The sequence below is a fragment of the Phyllobates terribilis genome, unplaced genomic scaffold (genome assembly GCF_046119375.1).
Source record: "Phyllobates terribilis strain yellow unplaced genomic scaffold, ASM4611937v1 Scaffold_4__5_contigs__length_816908805, whole genome shotgun sequence".
In the NCBI taxonomy this organism is placed as follows: domain Eukaryota; kingdom Metazoa; phylum Chordata; class Amphibia; order Anura; family Dendrobatidae; genus Phyllobates; species Phyllobates terribilis.
Genome location: NW_027362764.1, coordinates 513,435,223 through 513,460,028, shown reverse-complemented (window position 1 = coordinate 513,460,028; position 24,806 = coordinate 513,435,223).

Sequence of the window (24,806 nt, the reverse complement as noted above, 5' to 3'; positions counted from 1 at the left end):
TTGCAGAATTTTCTTTTGTAATTTAATTAGTCTATTGTTTCAGCCTTCACAAAAAAAGACTTTATAGGCCTTAAAGATGAATGAATAATGACATGGTCCCTTCATCACCTAATCTAAAATCTATTGAGAACTTTTGGGCCTTTCTTAAACTGGACATTTACGATGAAGGAAAACAGTCTACCTCTCTGAACAGTGTCAGGGAGGTTGTGGTTGATGCTTCCCAAAAAGTTGATCAGCAACAGATTAAGAAAGTCACAGACTCCATGGATGGAAGGCTTATGACTGTTATTGAAAAGAAGGGTGGCTGTATCAATCACTGATAAATATTTTTTAATTGTCAGAAATGTAATTTTGTACATTTTGAGTTGTTTGTTTGTTATTGTCACTTTAACAGATGAAAATAAACAATTGAGATGGGAAAATTTACGTTTTTCATTTAGTTGTATAATGATCCTGCACACTAACGGATGCCCAATAATAATGCACACAGAAATATTCTCACTTTTAATTTCTTAAATACTCAGATTTCTGGTTTATTTTTACATTCACCAACCGCAGTGTGGTTGTTCAATAATAAAAATAATTGTTAAAAATACAAATTGCCTAATAATTGGGAACACAGCGTCCACTGAAGAGAAAAGACTCCCTTATAGAGTAAATCTGTCTCGTAATTTATAACATATGTGTTACTATTTATTTATTAGTAGTTAGCTAGATAACTGCTCATGTCACTGAAATTAATAAATGACTCGCCCCCTGGGCCGCGTGGGGAACCCGGAACCGGGCCTTTTTGTGGATGCTGGGGGTTGTAGTCACCGCGGCGGCGACCCGGTCCCGTGGCTCAGGGTGGTCAAACCAGTGGCAGTCTATTTATGTGGTTTTTATGATTAAATGTCTGACTACGCCACCCGTGGATAGCGGTCAGGATGAACCGCCGCTGCAGGGCAGACCGCTGAGGCTGGTGTTGTGGGTGCAGCAGAGTGTAGTACAACTCCCCACGGGAGGAGCATAGCCTCAGGGCAGTGTAGAGTGATGATGGTGGTTGTGGTGCGGGGCGTCCCAGTACTAGTAGTGCTGACGCGGTGAGAAAGCACAGAGACAAGGTGTTGCAGTTCAGGTTCTTTACTCACAGTTCTCATCCAGGTCACTTGTGCACAGGTAGGACCGCCTGAGCCATGCTGCGTCCACCAGGCAGGGGGCTCGATCAACCCCCAGGCAATTCCGGAGTGTGGCACAGGACTCCCTTCTCTCCTTTCATCAGCCGTGCCCCACCAGTGACACTACTTCTGTCCAGCTGCCTTGGGTCTTCTCCGGGGAGGACTGGGTGTCCACTTCCCTGACCCTATGTGGTGTGCCTTCCTAGTAGGTGTAGTGAGGGGTCGCACCCGTAAATGATCACGACCACCAGTTCTTGGTTAAGGATTAGTCACCTCCACCAACTTGGGATCCGGTACCCTGTTCTGCCAACCTGTCACCCGTAATCTCCTGGGTCCTTATGGTTCCTTCTACCTTCGCGTCTCTGGGCCTCTCTTGGTGTTCTGTTCCTTCTTACTTTCCTTTCTGTTCTCCCCTCTTCTCTCGGGCCCCGGCCTCTACTCTAGGCCTGGCCCTGGAGCAGAGCTCCTGCAGAGCCTCTCCTCACAGACTGCACTTCTTCTCTGCACGACTGAACTCCCCTCTCTAAGATGGTGCCCACCTCTTATGCCTCCCTCTCTGTGTATGAGCCCAGGTGACTTGCAACCAATGGACTCCTACCTATGCCCAGAAACCGTCCCCTCCTGCTCCTACATCACTGGGTTTTCCTCCCCCCTCCCCACTCCAGCCAGGGACATGATCTGTCGTGCCTGCATTACTGTACTAATGGGAGCACCGTTGAGCTGTCCTCCGGAAATGGGGTGTGTGTGATGCATGCAGCTAACTGAGTCCCGGTCCACACACCATCCTTACCCGGGAGTGGGATATCACATCTCTGGTTGAGGTGCAATACCTCTGTAGCGACCGAACCCTCGGGGCGCTACATAAACATTAAACTTTTTTGTACCGGCTTATTAGAAATCACAAGCACTCACTCAGATTTTGTCTCTAAATGTCCTATGTTACAAGATGAGATACATAATCTGATTGTCCAGCATATTAATTGCAAGGTCACTTTTGTGGCTAATTAGAGCTCCTTAGATTCTTTTTAACTCCCATAAGCCTAGACATGTTTGGACAATTGTGTGCCCTTCCTAGTTTAACCTTTTGTAACGTGGCGTGGGGAGGTAGTTATGGGTGAGGTATTCTTCTCTTACGCCCTGGCATGTTACATGAAAGTGGGGCTGTGTGGACTTCGTCTATGGGGGCGCTATGCCCTTGCAGGCCACTTGTTACTGATAACTTTGGTTGGCCAGGACCAGATTTTGAGGACTTCAATGAGGGAGACCGCCAGTCACAAATAAACTTTTTACTGAACAACAACTTTGTGGGGATTTTGTGCAAAAGACAGCGGGTACACAGCTTAACCCCTTAATAACATTTGACGTACTAATACGCGTCTGTGCCCTGGGACTTAAGAGCCAGACCCGTATTAGTACGTCATGGCGATCGCGCGCGCACACAGGCTGTGCGGGCGCGATCGCCGCCGGGTGTCAGCTGATTGTGAAATCACCCGGTACTATGTGCAAGGAGCGGTCCTGCACCGCTCCCAGCACATTAACCCCCGCTATGCTGCGATCGAAGTCGATCGAAATCGATCGCGGCATTGCGGGGGCAAGGGGAGGTGATCGGCGATACTCACCTCCTCTTCCGGCTTCCAGCGCAGACTGCAGCGGCTTCCCGGGTGTTGCCATGACGACCCGATGTCGTCATGACAACATCCGGGTCACCAGAGAGCAGGAAGATTGCTTGGACATGCGCAGTGCATCTCCAAGCAATCTTAACACTGTGCACTTCTGACAGCCTGCATGGCATAGGGATGGTGCTCCATTCCTATGCCATGCAGGCGATCAGAAAAAAAAAAGTGAAAGTCCCAGAGTGGGACAAAGTAATAAGGTGTACAAACTGTCTGAAAGTGAAAAAAAAAAAAAAAATGTGCAAAAATATTATAAAAAAATAAAAAAAATAATACACCAAAAATAAAAACAATAAAAGTACACATATTTGGTATCGCCGCGTCCGGAACAGCCTGACCTATAAAACTGTCCCACTAGTTAACCCCTTCAGTGAACACGGTAAAAAAAAAAAAAAAAAAACGCAGCAAAAAACAATGCTTTATCACCATACCGCCAAACAAAAAGTGGAATAACACGCGATGAAAAAGACGCATATAAATAAAAATGATACCGCTGAAAACGTCATCTCGTCCCACAAAAAACAAGCCGCCATACAGCTCCATCAGCTGAAAAATAAAAAAGTTTCAGCTCTCAGAATAAAGCGATGCTAAAAAATATTTTTTTCTATAAAATAGCTTTTATTGTGTATAAGCGCCAAAACATAGAAAAATTATGCAAATGTGGTACCGCTGTAAACGTACTGACCCGAAGAATAAAGCTACCTCATCAATTTTACCACACGCGGAACAGAATAAAAAAAAAAAAAAAAAACAATTCCTGAATTGTTGGTTTTTGTTTATTCTGCCTCCCAAAAATCGGAATAGAAAGCGATCAAAAAATGTCACGTGCCTGAAAATGGCACCAATAACAACGTCAAGTCATCCCGCAAAAAACGAGCCGTCACATGACTGTCTGCCAAAATCTGGAAAAATTATAGCTCTCAAAATATGGCGATGCAAAAACTAGATTTTACAAAAAATGCGTCTTTTAGTGTGTGACAGCTGTCAGTCATAAAAACCCCATATGATTCTGGCATTGCTGTAATCACACCGACCCGAAGAATAAAGTCGTCTAATCACTTATACCGCACAAGGAACGGCGTCAAAAATAAACTCTTGGGTTAGGATTGGGCTAGGGTTAGGGCTGGGTTTGCGGCTAGGGTTGTGCTGGGGCTAGGGTTGTGCTGGGGCTAGGGTTGTGCTGGGGCTAGGGTTGTGCTGGGGCTAGGGTTGTGCTAGGGTTGTGCTAGGGCTAGGGCTGGGGTTGGGATTTTTTTCAAAAGTAAGAAAAAAAGATGACGATATGGTGACTAGTGTTGAGAGCAAGTGCTCGCTACTTGAGTTTGCATCGGGTGCTCTGGTATGCATTGAGTATCGTGGGTATTTGAGTGACATGCTCGAGTCTCTGCCCCATATGCTTCGCGGCCAAAAAACTTTACGGGGATTGCCTGCCATGCACGAGCGATCCCCGCATGTTTTTTTTTGGGTGCCTAATAACCGTGAAACATGCGGAGCAGGGACTCGAGCATGTCACTCAAGCACACGCTGTACATGGTGCATACCTGAGTACCCGATCCAAACTCAAGTAGCGAGCACTTGCGCTCAAGAATAATGACAACTTATTCAATATGATGACCTAATGTAAACAAATTCTGTGCCGTACCTCTGGGTTCAAAATGTTCACTATACACCTTAATAAAATCCTTGAGGGGTATAGTTTCCAAAATGGGGACACTTGTGGGGGAGCTCCACTGTTTAGGCACATCACGGGCTCTCCAAACGCGACATGGTGTCCGCTAACAAATTGAATGGAAAATCGGCTCAAAATGATAGCGGACGCCATGTTGCGTTTGGAGAGCCCCTGTGTGCCCAAACATTGGAGCTCCCCCACAAGTGACCCCATTTTGGAAACTAGAACCCCAAAGGCACCTATCTAGATGCATAGTAAGCACTTGGAACCCCCAGGTGCTTCACAAATTGATTCGTAAAAATGAAAAAGTGAAAAAAAAAACACTTTTTCATTTTTATGAATCAATTTGTGAAGCACCTGGGGTTCCAAGTGCTCACTATGCATCTAGAAAGGTGCCTTGGGGGGTCTAGTTTCCAAAATGGGGTCACTTGTGGGGGAGCTCCAATGTTTGGGCACACAGGGACTCTCTAAATGCAACATGGTATCCGCTAACAAATTGAATGGAAAATCGGCTCAAATTGTTAGCGGACACCACATTGCGTTTGGAGAGCCCCTCTGTGCCCAAACTTTGGAGCTCCCCCACAAGTGACCCCATTTTGAAAACTAGACCCCCCAAGGCACCTATCTAGATGCATAGTAAGCACTTGGAACCCCCAGGTGCTTCACAAATTGATTCGTAAAAATGAAAAAGTGAAAAAAAAAACACTTTTTCATTTTTATGAATCAATTTGTGAAGCACCTGGGGTTCCAAGTGCTCACTATGCATCTAGAAAGGTGCCTTGGGGGGTCTAGTTTCCAAAATGGGGTCACTTGTGGGGGAGCTCCAATGTTTGGGCACACAGGGACTCTCCAAATGCAACATGATATCCGCTAACAAATTGTCGGCTCAAATTGTTAGCGGATATCATGTTGCATTTGGAGAGTCCCTGTGTGCCAAAACATTTGAGCTCCCCCACAAGTGACCCCATTTTGGAAACTAGACCCCCCAAGGCACCTATCTAGATGCATAGTGAGCACTTGGAACCCCAGGTGCTTCACAAATTGAGCACAGAGGGGCTCTCCAAACGCAATGTGGTGTCCGCTAACAATTTGAGCCGATTTTCCATTCAATTTGTTAGCGGATACCATGTTGCATTTAGAGAGTCCCTGTGTGCCCAAACATTGGAGCTCCCCCACAAATGACCCCATTTTGGAAACTAGACCCCACAAGGCACCTATCTAGATGCATAGTGAGCACTTGGAACCCCTAGGTGCTTCACAAATTGATTCGTAAAAATGAAAAAGTGTTTTTTTTCACTTTTTCATTTTTCCGAATCAATTTGTGAAGCACCTGGGGGTTCCAAGTGCTCACTATGCATCTAGAAAGGTGCCTTGGGGGGTCTAGTTTCCAAAATGGGGTCACTTGTGGGGGAGCTCCAAAGTTTGGGCACAGAGGGGCTCTCCAAACGCAATGTGGTGTCCGCTAACAATTTGAGCCGATTTTCCATTCAATTTGTTAGCGGATACCATGTTGCATTTAGAGAGTCCCTGTGTGCCCAAACATTGGAGCTCCCCCACAAGTGACCCCATTTTGGAAACTAGACCCCCCAAGGCACCTATCTAGATGCAGAGTGAGCACTTGGAACCCCTAGGTGCTTCACAAATTGATTCGTAAAAATGAAAAAGTGTTTTTTTTTTCACTTTTTCATTTTTACGAATCAATTTGTGAAGCACCTGGGGGTTCCAAGTGCTCACTATGCATCTAGAAAGGTGCCTTGGGGGGGTCTAGTTTCCAAAATGGGGTCACTTGTGGGGGAGCTCCAAAGTTTGGGCACACAGGGGCTCTCCAAACAGAACATGGTGTCCGCTAATTATTCAAGCAAATTTTACAATCAAAAAGTCAAATGGCGCTCCTTCCCTTCCGAGCCCTGCCGTGCGCCCAAACAGTGTTTCTTCCCCAAATATTGGGTATCTGCGTGCCCAGGGGAAATTGCACAACAAATTTTGGGGTCCATTTTTTCTTGTTACCCCTGTGAAAATAAAAAAAATTGGGTCTAAAGTAACATTTTTGTGAAAAAAGTTAAATGTTCATTTTTTTCTTCCACATTCAAAAAATTCCTGTGAAGCACCTGAAGGGTTAATAAAATTCTTGAATGTGGTTTTGAGCACCTTGAGGGGTGCAGTTTTTAGAATGGTGTCACTTTTTGGTATTTTCTGTCATAAAGACCTCTCAAAGTGACTTCAAATGTGATGTGGTCCCTAAAAAAATGGTTTTATAAATTTTGTTGGAAAAATGAGAAATCGCTGGTCAACTTTTAACCCTTATAGCTTCCTAACAAAAAAAATTTTGGTTCCAAAATTGTGCTGATGTAAAGTAGACATGTGGGAAATGTTATTTATTAACTCTTTTGTGTGACATATCGCTCTGATTTCAGGGCTTAAAAATTCAAATTTTGAAAATCGCAAAATTTTCAAAATTTTCTCCAAATTTCCGTTATTTTCACAAATAAACGCAAGTGATATCGAAGAAATTTTTCCACAATCATGAAGTACAATATGTCACGAAAAAACAGTCTCAGAATCAGGGGGATCCGTTGAAGCGTTCCAGAGTAATTACCTCATAAAGTGACAGTGGTCAGAATTGTAAAAATTGGCCCGGTCATTAACGTGCAAACCACCCGCGGGGCTTAAGGGGTTAAAGAACATTTTCTTCACAATGCGGAGCATTGTCACACACAGACTCAGTTCCTTTGTCTTACTCTCTTGGTCTCTGTCTTCACTGGTTCACCTGCCTTCACCACAACCCAGCTCAGTACTACAGCCTAGTTAATGAGAGTCCTATACACAACCCCCGGTTCCGCATCGTCTTCCCTCTCAAGGGAAATTGTTTGCCAATATGGCCAGTAGTTAGCTTCTCTACTTATGACACCTTGGAACTCCTGTCTGGGGCACTCTCTTTGTCTCACGTTCTCTGCCCCATCCTGGCCAATTGCCTTTCTGAGTTATAAACTCGGGGCCTTACTGATAGGCGTCCTGTCCCAGGAGCCGTCTCCAGTTGATTACTCTGTCATTCGGTCACTTATCTCTCTCTTGCTACTCAGGATCATGCTAGCCTCTGACTTGGTCTCCACTCACATTAGGGACATCCATGTCACATGGCTCTGCTGACTGGTTCAGCCTTAGGTCTGCTTCTGTGGCACGCTGAGCCCTATGTGACATCCTGACTGTCTTTGTCCCTTCACTTTAACCACTCCCACTCTGGGCTAGTCCCAATCATTAATCCTAATTTTCCCTAATGTCAGGAAAAATACAACACCAACACCACAATTCACATTACATATTAAAATACACTGCAACAATACATGTGTCTTCATCAAAGGGGAACATGGGCAGTATGTCCATTTTATTACACTTGGTTTCCTGCCCTAACCTTTCCTCTGCTACCTATATAGCTTCACCTCCAGTGGCCTTGACCTTCTACTTATTTGATTATGAATTCTGCCTTGGAACTGTGAAAAGATACATCTTTATTTTCTCACTTGAACTGTTGCTAACTGAGTCTACTCCAGCAAAACAACCTGAGGAATCATTGTGGGAGTTAAGGGTGAAGATTCAGAACTCAAAGCAAGAGATGAGCAGTTCGATCTACAAAGGATCATGTTTGAGTCAAATTTCCTGAAATTTGAGGTTCCACATGAATTTGAGGTCACAAAAAACAGCAAAACATTTTTTAGGAACCATTCAGGGCCAGCAAAAGGAGAAAAAAAGTAATAATAACTCCATGACGCATCTCTCTGACAATCCCTCTGCTCACCATCAGCTCCCTTTCTTTCTGTTGTTGCATAGCGCAACTCCAGCCTATTCACTATATTCCAGGGCTTCCAGCTGTTTTCAGGCTTTGGGGGATAACTGTTCAACGTAAGGTCACAACGTTGTGACATCATGATGTGCATTTTTTTTACATCTTACATTTATTATCCTTTGGAGTGCAAATTTATTTGACGCAAATTAATTTTGGGGGGAAAATTCACTGAAGTCATCAAATTCTAATCCAAAATGATTTGATCTTTACTACTCACAATTCATTAGATTGCATTTCCTGACTTAGCTGCTCAGTAAATCCTCAATTCCAGGTAGACCTTGTGACAGAAAGCAATGCCAACATGCTAGATTGGGTTGAGTTTTTTCTGTTCTATATCTCACCTGGTAACAATGGCACTTGGATAATTAAAGTCCCTGGTCCTCATCAAAAGGACTTATGAGGCACGGAAAGGTGGCATGGGTACAGCAGGGCAGACAAGTTAGACCAATGGTGGCAGATGTCATAGAACTGGAACAATGATGTATCTTGGCTGAAACAATGGCAACTGATGTAGCAGAGGTGGAACCACAGCAAGTGGAGTAGTCAACCTGAAGTTACTGAAACTATCATACCACAGTTGGAACTAGAGTGACTGGTGTAGCAATGTAAGAACCATGGACACTAGTGTAGAAGGACTGAGTCTACGGCAACTGATGTATCACAGTTGGAGTCAAAAGAGTTGGAACAGCAGCAACTGATGTTGAAAAGTTGGTACAACAGCAACTGATGCAGTAGAGTTGTTGTTTACAATGTAGCAAAGTTCTTACTACAATTTAGCAGAGTTGATACAACTCTAAGTGCTAAGGAACAATGTAGTTGAGTTGTGGTATAGATTGCGAATGATGTATCAGAGTTGTATCATTAATTAGTGGCAGGACACCAACTACCTTGAAACTCAGGTGGTATTCTGCAACCTGAGCTGACCTGGTTCGGTGCTTGAGTGTTGGGATGACATGGAATTTGACACGCAGTAGATGACACAGGACTTGCTGGAATGAGGAAGCAGTGCAGTACTCATTGATGGAACTGGGACAGATGAGTAAAATTGTTTTTTTTACTGATTTCGATATTTGAAATCAACATCCCCCTATGGACAATTAATTGACAATTCTGTACAGCTTGATCTTAGTCTTGCGATTATTTTCAACCTCACTTAGTAACTTACTAAATGTAAATCATTCTTCACCTGTTCAGTGATTTAAGCTTGTATTCAATCTGTACAAGTGAATTGTTTTTTAATGATTTTTGTTGTTTTTTAATGGTGAAACCAATGGACTTATTCATACGTTATGCAAATAAAAATGAGATTAGAGCTGTCAATGGATCTTATTCATATAATGTGTTTGAAGTGGGAAGAAGCACTGTTTAATCTGTTTCATCTGGATGTTTGTATTCTTAAAACAAAAAACATTTGAATTATAAATCAATTAAAGATGAAATAGGCAAATAATACATCTTTATCCACTTGTTTCCTGCTGAAACTACCCAATGTAATATAAACCAACATAGCCAGATTCTCCAACCAGTTAAAATGAAAACTAAAAAAAAATGTCTATGACTTCTTTCAAAACACGCATGGTATTATTGTCTTGAGCCTTTTACCTTACATTAACTTATACAGCTCATCACATACACCTCTGTTCTTAAAAAGCCTCTTGTTCAGCAAACTTTTTTTTTCAGCTTTACTCTCTGTCAAAGCATTTACAATAGCCTCAATACATTCTACTAGTCCACTTCATTACATCACCCAAGTGGAAACTTCAGTCTGGAAGCATTCCAATTCATTTGAGTTATTGTTAAAATATCGTCAATTACCTGCTACAAAATCCAAGGGTAATTATGGCCCCCTAGTTCTTTCAGGACTCTCACAGTTCTTTACACAATAGATCGTTCACTCTTGCATCCATTTTTTTCCATTTTCTCGTTTTTTAGCAGCCACAGTGTCACAATGTGATCCAAGATTTCAGAGAGACCATATTGTGTAGGAGCAGAATCTATTGCAGGAATAAATTGATTTGGTTGCAGTTGCTTGTACAGTAGGGATTATAGATAAATGCTATCAATAATGTATAGGTAGAAGCCTTGAACGTTAAGACAGAACACAATATGGCTATAGCTTTTATGTTTTATTTTAGGTCTATATCTCATATAATCGAACAAGCATGAAATTTCTGTGAATATCAGAGATGAGAAGAGGAGCTAAACAGCTACGGTATCAACTTAGAAGTGTTTAGTATGTGACTTAATGTGAAGCAAATTCTATATAAAGATTTGTACAACACAAATTCCAAATAATGCCCCACAATGGAAACCAGTACGCGCTATATTATATTATCCTTGTCCAAAGAAAAATTATGGCAAACAATTCAAAGGAATAGATGTCACTATGGTATTCAGGATAATGTCACTGATTTTATAACATTTTATAATGTGCCAGTTTAGAATGAGATCTTTATGATGAATTATCGAATGTGCATTTAAAAATGTAAACAGAAAGGACAAATCAGAATATATCATTGGTAGCCTTAAAACATTCTCCCGACTGTAATATAGAGCTCCTCCAAAGCTATACATAATATTTATGAGACAATAAAAAGACCCTTTCATTGCAGAGGGTAACAATTTTATTGTTTCTTTCAATTTGACCTGGGACACGTAAATAGCTTATTTCCATCTTCAAAATACTACATACCATACATAAAACGTAATATTCATTACTTTCACTTATTTCCTATATTGAGCACACTTTTAAAACTACTCCGCAATATCTGTGTATTTATCTTAATCTACTATATGTTGTTTGGATTATAAACTGCAACACATGCAGAGCTTGGACCTTTCTATTATATATACTTAAAGGGAACCTGAAAGCTGATGCATGCTGCCTGAATGACAGTGACATGAATCTGAATCTAGCTCCATTATTTCAGGCAGGTATGTATGTGGCATGAGCTGTGGCATTTCAGAGAAAACATATATTTAATAGCTAGCCGGGGACTGTGTCATTCAGGTGACTAGTCCACGAGACCAGACCCCTTCTACCCATCCTACTCACATTTAGTGACAAGACTTCCCTGCATGTATGTATAGGGAGAGATCATGCAATAGGTGACGCTAGAGATCAAGTCCTCTTCCTATCTGAACAGGCTGTTTGCATAGGGAGAGATCTGTCTGTCAAACAAAACAGAGGGGCAGGGTGAGTGAAGCAGCTGGGAATCTGCCTATTGGACGAATCACTTTTGTAATCCCAATCGCTGCAGGGTTTTAGATAGAAATGAGCGGATCTTCTGTCATTTGAATTCACCAGCTTCACCAAATTTTCCAAAATAATTGTGTCACTACTGCAAAGCCTCTAATAGCCTAGAAAAATAGATATATAACACTCTCTTAGCACTGTATTGACCCCCTTTTGCGCTCTTTCGGGAATGTAGAGATTTTTCTTTTGTGTTTAAAAAAATATAAAAATGGCAAAATAATGTAAATGGCAAAAATCATAGCTTATGGCTTGTCTTTCTTGCCAGCCAGGATTGCCATTTTTTTCTAACCCACAAGCCTTGGTTCATGAGTTTTTTTCAGCGGCAAAATTTAGAGAGAGATGTATTAAACTGCTTTCTTTGTTTGCAAAGTGTCAAGAATTAAAAAAAAATTGTGTTATCAAGGTACTTTACTGCAGTTTGTTTTATATCACAGATAAATCAATTGACAGTTACACTGACTCTGCAGGTACAACACCTCCCTATATCACTTGAGTCTTTGAATTACTATTCCCAGACTGACATGATCACTCCCATTCTCAATGTTTTTCACTGATGCAATAGTATACCACTATCAGATTTAGGCCTCTATAACCATTATCTGTAATGATGAGCTGTGTGCCCTGATCTTCTATTCATAGGCTGTAAAATGCTAAAATGGCCACTGCTTTTCCTATATTCATCATTTATTGTCCCTGTGATAGTCCCTCCTGATTGACTGCACTAGACCATGTTATAAATTCAAGGCATTATGGGAAAACCTGCGTGGTCGTGCCTGTTGTAAGGAACCAAATCTCTAGCTGCTGAAATCTTCTGCATGTTGTGAAATGGCAACACCAATAAAGCAGGTGTGGCGCCCCTGGGGGTCCAGTTGCCACAGAGGTACTGCATCTCACCCAGAGGTGTGGTACCCAACTCTCAGGTAAGGAGGGAGTACTACACGGGACCCACACCCACATCCAACACACTCCACTTCAATAGGGAACGGCGAGATTGCTCCTAAGGGAGAGCACAGTCCCTGGTCCCTAGCTCGAGGGTGGAATTAGGTAGAGGAGATGGATGGAGGAAGAAGATCAGTGGAGCACAGAGGGTAGGAGTATAAAAAAAGGTAGAAATTTCTAGAGAGAGTTCTGCTCAGGGGAGCAAGGGGATGAGTTCAGTCTGTCTCTGGTTTCAGTGCTTGGAGCAGGAAGGGAGTTCAGTTGGGCCGGTCAGAGAGGCCCAGGAGAAGGAAAGAGAGGAAAGAAGACAGGAGCAGTGAGGAGGGCTCCAGAGAGACAGAAGGGATCCCAGGGGCACGGCGAGTGCGGATGCCACCTGTGCGCCCGAATTCACGCTGACGTGGAGGGATTAGGCCGCAGTAGGGGACCGGCCCCAGTCTAGTGGACTACTTTAGGTCTCAGCTAGCACACCAGAGGCTGCAGCATTTCAGGTGCTATAGCAACACTCCACACATAATCACCGAAAAAGTGGCCATAGAGGACCAAGGGGACAGACCAGACGTTGCCCGACAAGGCCCGCGGCCACTGGCTTGGGACACTGAGTGTGAGTCACAGGGCAGGAGGGTGAGAGCCAGTGCAGTGAGATGACCTGAAGAGGTACACAGAACGGGGTCCCATCCAAGTGCTCCTGAGATACCTGAGAGTTTGCTGGATCACTACCACGGAGGACACAGGATGACGTGGGCAGTTATAATCTGCCCATTGTAACCTGGAGCAGCTCAACAACTGTGAGTAAAAGCCTGAAGACTGCATCCCACTGTGTCCTTGAATAATTGCTGCACCATCCTCAGCCCTGTTCTACACCACACCAACAACATCTACCTCCACAATTCATCATATACTGCCCTGGAGCTTAGCTCTGCCTGTGGAGAGCTGAACCAACTCTGCTGCGTCACCATCAGCTCCAGTGGATCTGCACCACAGCGGCGGCCCCATATAGCCGCATACCACGGGTGGCGTCACGAACATTATCCTAAAAACTTTATTCCCCTTTTACTTTTACTTTAATTGACCGCCCTGGGTCATGGACCGGGTCACTGCCACCGTGACATCCCCCAGCATCGACCGGCCTGGCTATCGAGAACCCCACAGTGTCACAGGTGTTGGCTTTTTGGATGTATACCTACCTAGCATTTCATAGTTCTTCATTTTTGGGAAGGAAGTTAAATTTTGTTAAGAGTAAGCTATCTTCAGAAAATGACCAATAGTTTTCAAAATATAATTTTTACGGTCTTTAATAAAAAAAAACTAAGTTAGTAATCTTGTAATTTTATTAGACTCACACTTCCTGTCTTTCCACTCAGTTTTCAGCAAGGACAGGATTACAATGACAGGTAGAACTTATGTACACAGCTGATAACACAGAATCCACCATTCACATTAGGTGAGGTCATAGCTCCCTCTCCCTTCATAATGCCCTTTGCAAAGACACATTAGATACTTTAATGCAAATGATGAGGTTAGAGTGTGTTCATTATGACTAATGTACTGTACATGTGTTATTTACTGAAACAACAGGAAGTAGGAGTGTAATAAAGCCCTAGTGGCCAATGTGGAACTGAAAACATTTATTTTCTTTATATTTAACCCCTTCGTGACCTTGGACTTGTCCATATGTCCTGTTTGGTAAGTACTTACAGCCATTTATGGGGTATTGCCATGTTTAGCAGAAATTGTGGGAAAAAATTTGGTGCCATTTTTACCCACTTCCCAGTGTCAAAACGTAAAATCTGGGGCTTAAACAAAATTTTGGTGGAAAAAATGTAAATATTTTTTCTTCACTGCACAATGGTATAAAATATAAAATTCAAAGTCAAATGGTGCTTCTTCCCTTCCATGCCCTGCCGTTTGCCAAAACAGTAGTTTTTCCCCTCATATGAGGTATCGACGGTACTTAGGAGAAATTGAACAACAAATTGTATGCTGCAATTTCTCCTGTCACCCTTGTGAAAATAAAAAAATAGGGCTAAAATAACCTTTTTGTGGGAAAAATGTGATTTTTTATTTTCACAGATCAACGTTATAAACTTCTGTGAAACACCTGGGGGTTTAAGGTACTCAACACACATCTAGATACATTCCTTGAGGGGTCTAGTTTCCATAAAGGTGTCACTTGTGGGGGGTTTCCACTGTTTAGGCACAACAGGTGTTCTCCAAATGGGACATGGCATCAGCAAATGTAAATTTTGTATTTTGTGTTTTGTAAATTTTGTTGGAAACCTGAGAAATCGTTGGTCAACTTTTAACCTTTCTAACTTCCTAACAAAAAAATTATGTTTCAAAAATTGTGCTTATGTAAAGTAGACATGTAGGAAATGTTATTTATTAGCTATTTTGTGTGATATAACTCTCTGGTTTAAGGGCATAAAAATAAAAAGTTTGAAAATGGCAACATTTTCTAAATTTTCGCCAAATTTCTGACTTTTTCACAAATAAACACAAGTTTTATAGAACAAATTTTAACACTTTCCTGAAGTACAATATGTCAAGAGAAAACAGTCTCAGAATCAGTGAGATCTGTTGAAACATTCCAGAGTTATAACCACATAAAGTGACACTGGTCATAATTGTAAAATTTGGCCTGGTCATGAAGGTGACAACAGGCTTGGGTATAAAGGGGTTAATATAGATTGTGATGTGGAAAAAATATCGCCAAAATTAAAACCATATATACATTTAGCACAAAATCCTGAGGTCATTTTAAATCCTGATTTAAACAATAGGTTATGTATCATAAAAGAAAAAGTGGAAATGGCAATGTATAGGGCAATCCATTGCCATTTCCAATAATATAATCCATACCCTGACTAAGAATGATGGCGCCACTAACAGCAACCTAAGCCCAACTACACTAGCCATTCAGGCAGTAGTGCTTCATAACGCAGGTAAAAATTGTCCTCCTTTGCATCTGGTCAGTTTTCTGCACAGAATGGAGTGCCTGATCACAAATGACAAACAGGGATTTTCTGGATAGTTTTCAATTTTAAAGAACATGAAAAGTTTGTCATTGCATTGTGTTATTAAGTAGACTGTTGGTTACTACCGGGTTACCATCTATTTGTTTAATGAGGCCAAATGAAATGCAGCAGCCATTTTAAGTTGATTTAGGAATGTGATATGATGCCACAGCTCACAGTTTAGCAAAGAGATAGGAAGAGAAAGGCCAAAACATTGAACAAATACTCAGTAATATTACTAATAAGGCTAGGTCTGACCTTTGTACCTAGTGATGGTTTTGATTTTTTCACAGCCTTGAAAGGTCTTCATCTCTTTTGACCCAAATGGATGAATAAAAAAAAGGGAAAAGGAGAAAAGAAAGGGGGGCGCAGATCTAAATGTAATATTTTAACAATATCGAATTAGAAATAAAAATTGCTCTCACCTTTGTGGTGTCTTGTTATCCAGCATGTATCCCTGTCTTTAGGGAGTGGAGTAGTTGTCTGGATCTGCTGGCCTGCAGCTCAAAAACAGGTAAAACGAGCTCCTTTGCAGGAGACTCGTCAGAAAGTCCAGTTTGTCAGGGAGCGCTTCCAGGTGATTCATTACTTACTCCAAATCTTTCAGGAATAATCCAGTTTATTTTTATATAAACAACGCGTTTCGGCTATACATAACATTAGCCTTCATCAGGTAAAATCATAGTTGTCTTTAAAGAATACATTTGACGCGCCCCCTGGGCCATGTTCAAGGGATACCCGGAGCCGGATCTGTATGGGGGTAGTAGTCCTTGTGGCGGTGACCCGGTCCGTGCCCAGGGTGTCAAACTAAGTGGCAGTCTATGGCAGTAGATGTTAATTTGATCGACTACGCCACCCGTTGAGTGCGGCTTTGAAGCCGCCGCTGCAGAGCAGTCCGCTGAGGCCGGTGGTATATGTGCAGCAGTGATGGTATAACCCCCAACGGGAGAGGTATGGCCTCAGGGCAGCAGGTGTGGATGATGGGTGTAGTTATGTTGTAGAAAGGAGAGTCAGAGACTTGAGGTGCAGTTTCAGGATTTTTACTCACAGGTGTTGCTTTAGTCACTCTGGCCTTGAGTGACCACCCGAGCCGTGCTGCGTCCACCAGGTGCGGGACTCGGCTAACCCCCAGGCAGTTCCGGAGCGTGGTCCTGAGCTTCCCTCTCACTCTCTTTCTCCTGGCCGTCCCCACCAGGGATCCACCTTTGTCCGGTTCCCTTGGGCCTTCTGATGGCAAAACCTTCTCTGGCTTTCCTGACCCTATTCTCGGTGTACCTTCCTGGTGGATGTGGTGAGGGTCGTGGCAAAACTTGCCCACGACCTCCGGTTCCTGGTTAAGGGTTACTTTTGCCTCCGCCAGCTTGGGATCCGGTGCCCTCTTCTGCCAACCCTTCACCCTTTCTGGTCTAATTCTGGGTTCTTGGGGTTCCCTCTGTCTTTCTCTCTGGGTCCTTCTTACTCCTCTCTCTGCAGGCCTTGCTCTGGAGCTGGGCCCAGCCGGAGCCACAGCTCCCTGTCAGCCCTCCTGGCTGAGCTCCTCTGCTCTGCTTCTCCTCAGGCTCTCTGACCGACCCTGTCCTAAGATGGTGCCCACCTTATATACTCCCTCTATGTGTGAGCCCAGGTGACCAGCACCCAATGAGCTCCTAGCTTTACCTAGAGTACTCCCCCTATCTGCCCCTACACTACTGGGATGTTCCACCCCCCTCCCACTCCAGCCAGGGACAGACGCTGTCGTACCTGCACATATGCTGGTGGGAGTACCGTTGTTCTCTCCCCCGGAAATGGGATGTATGTAGTGCATGCAGCCTACTAAGCTCAGTTCCACACTCCATCCTTACCCGGGAGTGGAATACCACACCTCTGGCTTGAGGTGTAATACCCCTGTAGCAGCCGAATCCTCAGGGTGCTACATTCCCCCCTGGTAAATCACAGCACGTCCTCGGGCTGTAAAAGAATAAAATATTCCAAAAACATACAATTCTTTTTCAAAACATCATAAACATATAAAACACTATATATATTATCAGCAGCAATAAACTCTTCATATAAAACTTTTCATTATAAACATTCTTGTTCCTCCGGCCACGGTGCAACTTGTGACCGGGTAAAGTGCAACAGTCTCTTCTGGAAAAAACACAGTTCCTTATAAAACCGGTAGGGGGCGCCTTAGAAAGCGCAACTATATACAAGGGGAGGTGGCCGCTCTCAGTCCTCGGCCAGTGGGATGAGGAAAGAATGACCGCTCTCAGTCCTCGGCCAGTGGGATCAAGGGACATACGGGTAACAGTTTAATTTGCTGGTCCCAACGGGGACTATAATGGTAACAGTTCCTGTACCCTGACGGGTAACTATTTTACAGTTCCATTTACCGTACTTTAGTAGCGGCGTCCTCCTAATACTTCCTCCGTGTACCCTTCAGACCCGTCTGGGTCCTCTTGCTCCTCCTGACACCTCAGCTCTTCCTCTGTCAGCCGGTGTACATGAAGGGCATAGGGTCCTTTGGCACATTGGTGCCGGGTAAAGGTGACCTCATCACCCAGGTAAAGGTCACGACCTCTGTGTCCCTCCGGTAGGTGGGACTCGACATCTCTTCTGGTCACGAAGACGTCGCCGGGGGTGTGATGATCTCTGATGAAGCCCCAACCGTGCTGCAGTTGGAATTTAATTACAGTCCCGGAGGCACGGGGACCGTGGGCTGCACGGGGGTTTCTTTGGGTCCGGCTCTTTTGTTCTGCACTCTTTACTTGCAGCCGCTCCTCGCGGACCCGCCTCTCTCGTCGTTCCCGGTCGAAAACCTCTAATTGCTGCCGGCAGCACTCTGCTCGCTGGGCTGCAGCCGCCCGGGTCTCTTGAGTGAACCCGATGAGGTCTCCTCCAGTGGGGTCCCACGCAAACTGCGCTTCCTCCAACGAGAGTGGGGTGATCTTGGCGGGCGCCGGAGCCGGGATCAGGGGCTCATCCAGGGGTCTTTCTTTCCGGAGTCGGGGATGGTGGTACTCCAGTGGCCACACAAAGGGCTGCCCATCCGGGCAAGTGTGCTGGGCAAACAAGTCCTCACCCAGGTGCGGCACAGTGGAAGTTGAGGGCGCGGTGGTGGTAGCGGCGCCCAGGTTTACCAGGCCTTGCGACCAGGCTTGGGGCACCCTGAACGTAAAGGGCACCGTGAAGACGGCGGCGCCCGGGGTTACTTGACCTTGCGACCAGGCCGGTGGCTTAGTGGAGGTAGAGGGCGCCGTTGGTACTGCGGCGCCCGGGGGCACTCGGCCTTGCGACCAGGCCGGTGGCGTCTCCTGCTTGGCCGCACTCAGGGTTGAGGCGCGTGACGTCACAGGGGGCGTGGCCGCGGCTTCTGTTTGAGGCCTAGTCGGGAGCGGTGACGGTGCAACGACGGGCACAGCAGGGGAAATTTCGGGCTCTGCGACGGGGAGCTGGGGCAGGCTCACGGCTTCTCGGCTCGGGGTAGTGACGTCCCCTTTACCTGCCTCCGTTTCTTTAGCTCCTTCCTCGGCGTCGTCTCTGGCCTTGATTCCTCCTGCACCATCCTCAGAGGCGGTCTGACTCCTCGTCTCGGGTGGCGTGCTCCGTTGGCGGGTTCCAGCCTGCAGGGCCATCTCTCTGCTCCACTCCGTCAGCGTTTCTCGCTGCACCTGGGCCATCCTCCGTGCGAGTCCCTCCAGCGCGGTCTGTGCACGCTCCCGGTCTCGGGGGAGCTGTGCCAGGATCCCCACCAGGTCTTGTGGGGTGGTAGCTTGCAACAGGCTCCTGACCACAGGGTCGGTGCTGCCTGAATCTCCCTCCATCTCCGGGTACGGCTTCTCCAGACTCCTCCAGGCTGCACCCATCTTCTCTGTTTTGTTCTGTATCCGCCCCCATTGAGGGCGGTCCTGGGGCAACTTGGTGATTGTCAGTTCCAGGGGCAGACCCCCCACGCTGATGGACATCTCAATCATTGCAGTCTCTGCTGGTGGGGGCGGTCTTCGTTTTTGGCGCCATTCTTGGTCCTGGCCCACGATGGGAGGTGGCCTCTTGCCACCCTCTGGCACGCCCATAATGGCGTCCGCTCTGCCAGGGCGGGAAATCTTCTCAGATGGCGGAAACCGCTTCCCAATGGCGGGAAAAGACTGCAGATGGCGGGCAAATGGCGGGAAACGATCCGAGATGGCGTCCGATGGCGGGGACCCTCCGGAATTGGCGGGAGACTTCTTTTTACGGTAAATATGAACTTTTCTTCAGGCACGCAGTACCCGGTGGTTGCGGGCACGTAATCCTGCCGACTACGCCAAAAGTTGACGCGCCCCCTGGGCCATGTTCAAGGGATACCCGGAGCCGGATCTGTATGGGGGTAGTAGTCCTTGTGGCGGTGACCCGGTCCATGCCCAGGGTGTCAAACTAAGTGGCAGTCTATGGCAGTAGATGTTAATTTGATCGACTACGCCACCCGTTGAGTGCGGCTTTGAAGCCGCCGCTGCAGAGCAGTCCGCTGAGGCCGGTGGTATATGTGCAGCAGTGATGGTATAACCCCCAACGGGAGAGGTATGGCCTCAGGGCAGCAGGTGTGGATGATGGGTGTAGTTATGTTGTAGAAAGGAGAGTCAGAGACTTGAGGTGCAGTTTCAGGATTTTTACTCACAGCTGTTGCTTTAGTCACTCTTGCCTTGAGTGACCACCCGAGCCGTGCTGCGCCCACCAGGTGCGGGACTCGGCTGACCCCCAGGCAGTTCCGGAGCGTGGTCCTGAGTAGTGTTGAGCCACCCCCGTAGTGTTCGAGTTCGGTTCGGTTCGTCGAACACCCGTGTGTTCGCCGAACTGTTCGTCGAACACCTTCGAACACCGTTAAAACCAATGGCAGGCAAACAAAAACACATAGAAACACATAGAAAACACCTTCAAAGGTGTCCAAAAGCTGACAAACTGCTCAGAAGACACAACTAACATATGGAAAAGTGACAAGTACATATAGTCATGCGAAAATAAAAGAGGTGGAGGAGTAAAAGGAGGGGGAGACACAGATATAGGCATGTCATGCCCTTCTAAAATCCAAAAAGTGAGAAGCCGACACGGCCAGTCCGCTCCTGCCCGTGCCACCTCCGTGTCGCCGGGTTTGTGCCAGAGCCGCGGTGAACCCTGATGGCCAGCCCCCCTCTCCCAATACTGGTGCCTGTCCGCTGGTGGGTCGAGCGAGCCCCCCTGTGGTGGAGGCAGCTCTAAGCTTTTTAATTTAAAATTGTCTCTCTAATTTGAATGAATACACTTTAAATCCATTTACAAGGATCTATTGGAGGGCAAGTCTCATGCCAGCAGCCGCGTAATTCCAGCTCCAGTAGCGTCCACTAAAGCTGCTGCAGTTAAAAAGCTTTTATAAGGATCGAGCTCGTCTGTCCACCGCAAGGCATCCTACTGCCAGTCCCAGCCCCTATGCCTTGGGGTGCCTCCTGATGCTCTTCACTGAGTATCCCATGGTCCCGAAGCATTTCCTTTGAAAAAATTAAGTGTCTAAACTACAGGTGGTGTAGCTTGCTTAACAGCCGGGATAATCCGCTGACTAGCAGACACTGCTACTAGGCACAAAGTATTTCCTGGGCTAGATGCAGTTAAAAATTTGTAATTAGATACTCTCGTTGGATGCTGAGAAAGCATTCCACAGAGTCTCCTGGCACGCCATATATGATTCTCTTAAAAAGCTTGGGGTAGGGGTCTAGGGGACCCTTTTATAGCCAAAATCACGGCCCTGTATCGCAATACGTCACCTAGGCTGAAGATAAATGGAACTGTAGCACCCTGAGGGCTCGGTTGCTACAGACGTATTGCACCTCACCCAGAGGTGTGATATCTCACTCTCAGGTAAGGATGGAGTGTGGATCAGGACCCGACACCTGCATGCATTACACCACATTGCCGTGGGGCAGGGCGACCAATATGCCCCTGAGATGGGCACGACAGTCCCTGTCCCTGGCTGGAGTGGGGGGAGGGAACACTGAGGAAGGGGAACCCTGCAGTGCAGGAGCAGGGAGGAAGCAGTTCCTGGGTGCATTGAGAAGGGAGTATAAAAGGTGGGCACCATCTTAGTTCAGTGCAGAGAAGTCTGAGCAGAAGTGGCAGGGAGCAGGGGCTCTGCATGAGCTCTGCTCCGGAGGTGGGCCTAGTAACAGAGGCCCAGGCCTGGAAGAGGGAGAAGGAAGGAAGAGGAGCGGAGAAGGCTCCAGGAACGAGGAATGAAGGGATCCCAGGGGTGCGGACGGGCGAGTCGCCACCGCACGCCCGAATCCACCTGCGTGGAGGGGTCAGGCCAAAGGGGGAGACCGGTCCCCGAACTAGTGGAGGCAGGAAACGACCCTGAGCTAGAAACCGGAGGCTCTGACATTTTATGTGGCGCAGCCCCTCGCTACACCCGCTAGGAAGGCACCACATAGGGTCAGGGAAACTGGCGCCAAGTTTACCAAGAGGAGGCCCGAGGCAGCCGGACAGAAGTGTTGGTAAGAAAGGCCAGACAAAGGACACACAAAGGGGGTCCTGTGAAGTGCTCCAAAGTTATCTGGGAGTTGTCTGAGCCCCTCACCTGGTGAGCACAGTACGACGTGGGCAGCCGTTACCTGCAGACGTGGTCTGGATAATAAGAACTGTGAGTAAAGGCCCTGGACTGCATCACTGACTCCGTGTCGTTACTGCTGCTGCCCTGCACCATCACCCCCATCCTCCGCATACACTGCCCTGAGGCTATACTCCTCCCGTGGGGAGTTATGCTACGCTCTGCTGCACCCACAACACCAGCCTCAGCGGTCTGCCCTGTAGCGGCGGTTCACTCTGACCGCAATCCACGGGTGGCGTAGTCGGACATTTAAACATCAAAACCACATAAATAGTTCCGCCACTGGTTTGACCGCCCTGAGCCACGGAACCGGGTCGCCGCCACGAAGACTACAACCACCAGCATCCACCAAAAAGGGTCCGGCTCCGGGTGTCCCAAGGCCCAGGGGGTGCGTCAGAACATTTTCATCACCTTTCACAATCACCAATGGGACAAGGCAGGGATGTCCTCTGTCCCCTCTCTTATACATCCTAGTGACGGAGCACCTGCTCTCATCAATTCGCCATAACCCCAATATTAGGTGGATTGAGGTGGGAGGCACCGAGTACAAGTGCTCTCTATTTGCTGATGATGTCCTAGTATATATCACTCAATCACATATATCCATCCATGCTGTTATGGCTGAAATAGATCACTTTGTTACATGGTAAAATTTTAAAATCAATGCAGCGAAGTCTGAGGCCCTCGATGTCTCCCTCCCCAAATCCATATAGGATTCCATCCAGTCCAACTTTCCCTTTGCCTGGCCCTCACAGGGTATCAAATACTTAGGAATTCCTATTCATAGAGACCTCTCCCATCTATGTTATCTTAATTTTGGGCCCTTTATTGAACAATTCCATACAGACCACGGTTGGCAAGTTAGAACTGTAAGATTCACTACGTGAACCGCTGGTGTTTTGTGGAAAAGCACATGTACACCGCGTTCCAAATTATTATGCAAAAAGTGTTTAGGAGTGATAAGGGAAGAATTTGTTTGTTTGTCAGTTAAACTCATTGATGGTGATGTGTGTCAGGGCTCTTTATATCACTGTAAGCAATTGCAGACACCTGTGCTAATTAGTTTGGCAGGTGTGTCCAATGAAAGGCAAGACTACTTAAGAAGGCTCTCTCATTATTAAGCAGCCTACATTTTCTGCCAAAATGGGAAAGAAAAAGGATGTGTCGGCTGCTGAGAAGCAACAAATTGTGGAGTGTTTAGGTCAAGGCATGACTACAATCAACATTGTGCGATGATCAGGATGAAGTGTCTTGGCAATCAAGAAGTATGTAGCTGATTCACAGTACACACGTGTGCGTGCTGATAAGGGCAAATTGAGGACTCTTTCCTACAGGCAATTACGTCAGGTTGAAAGAGCAGCGGCAAAAAAGCCTTGTCATAGCAGCAGACAAGTTTTTGAAGCTGCTTGTGCCTCCAACGTCCCCCGAACAACAAGATGCAGGGTCCTTCAGAGGTTTGCAGCTGTGCATACGCCATCCTGTCGACCTCCTCTATCCACTTCACACAAGCAGAAACGGCTCCAGTGGGCCAAACATTACATGAAGACTGATTTCAAAACTGTTTTGTTCACGGATGAGAGCCGTGCAGCGCTCGATGGTCCAGATGGATGGAGTGGAGGATGGCTGGTTGATGGACACCCCACGCAAACACGGCTACAGCGCCAACAAGGAGGAGGTGGAGTAATGTTTTGGGCTGGAATCATGGGGAGAGAGATTGTCGGCCCCTTTAGGATCCCTGAAGGCGCTAAAGATGAACTCCATAATGTATGTGGATTTTCTCAAACAGCACTTCCTGCCATGGTTCAAGAAGAAGAACCGTGTATTTCACAGCAAGATCATTTTTCTGCATGATAATGCACCATCTCATGCTGCACATAAAACATCTGCATCTCTGGCTGATATGGGCATAAAAGGGGACAAACTTATGGTGTGACCCCCATGCTCCCCTGACCTCTACCCCATTCCGAACCTTTGGAGCATCATTAAAAGGAGTGTCTATGATGGCGGGAGGCAGTTCACATCTAAGCAACAGCTCTGGGAGGGTATTCTGTCCATATGCAAAACAATTGAAGCAGAAACCATACAAAACCTGACAAATTCAATGGACGAGAGAGTTCAGAAGCTCCTTTCGAACAAGGGGTCCTATGTGAAAATGTAACATCACCTAGAATAAAGTTTTGAGTTGAAAACTGTTTGATTTCAGTTTCTAACAACCTGCTAATGCTTATAATTTCAAAAATGACCATTTTTTTAGTCTTTATTAAAATGAAAAGGTTGATCGAAAAGTTTGGGGGATCTAAGAGTGTGGCAACCCAGTAGTCATGATTACTTCGAATTCTGACAATATGAGGGTCATGCTGCAGGTAGTGCAGCAAGAAGGCACTTATGTGTCTTGCGCATCTCGGAGCCCCAAAATTATTTTCCGGGCTAGATGCAGCTAAAAATTATTTTTAATTTTAAATCTGGTGGAGCTTATTATAGATGGCCTAATAGGATCAGTGCTGCACACTGCTACAAAGCCCAAATTATTTTCCAGTCAAGATACAGATAAACATGATTAGTAATTTGAAAGCTTAAAACGGTTGGTAGGGTGATTTTAACCAATCATCAAGCTTTTACTCTCCCCAGGATGACACAGGGGTAGAAAAGTCATTTCGGATCCATG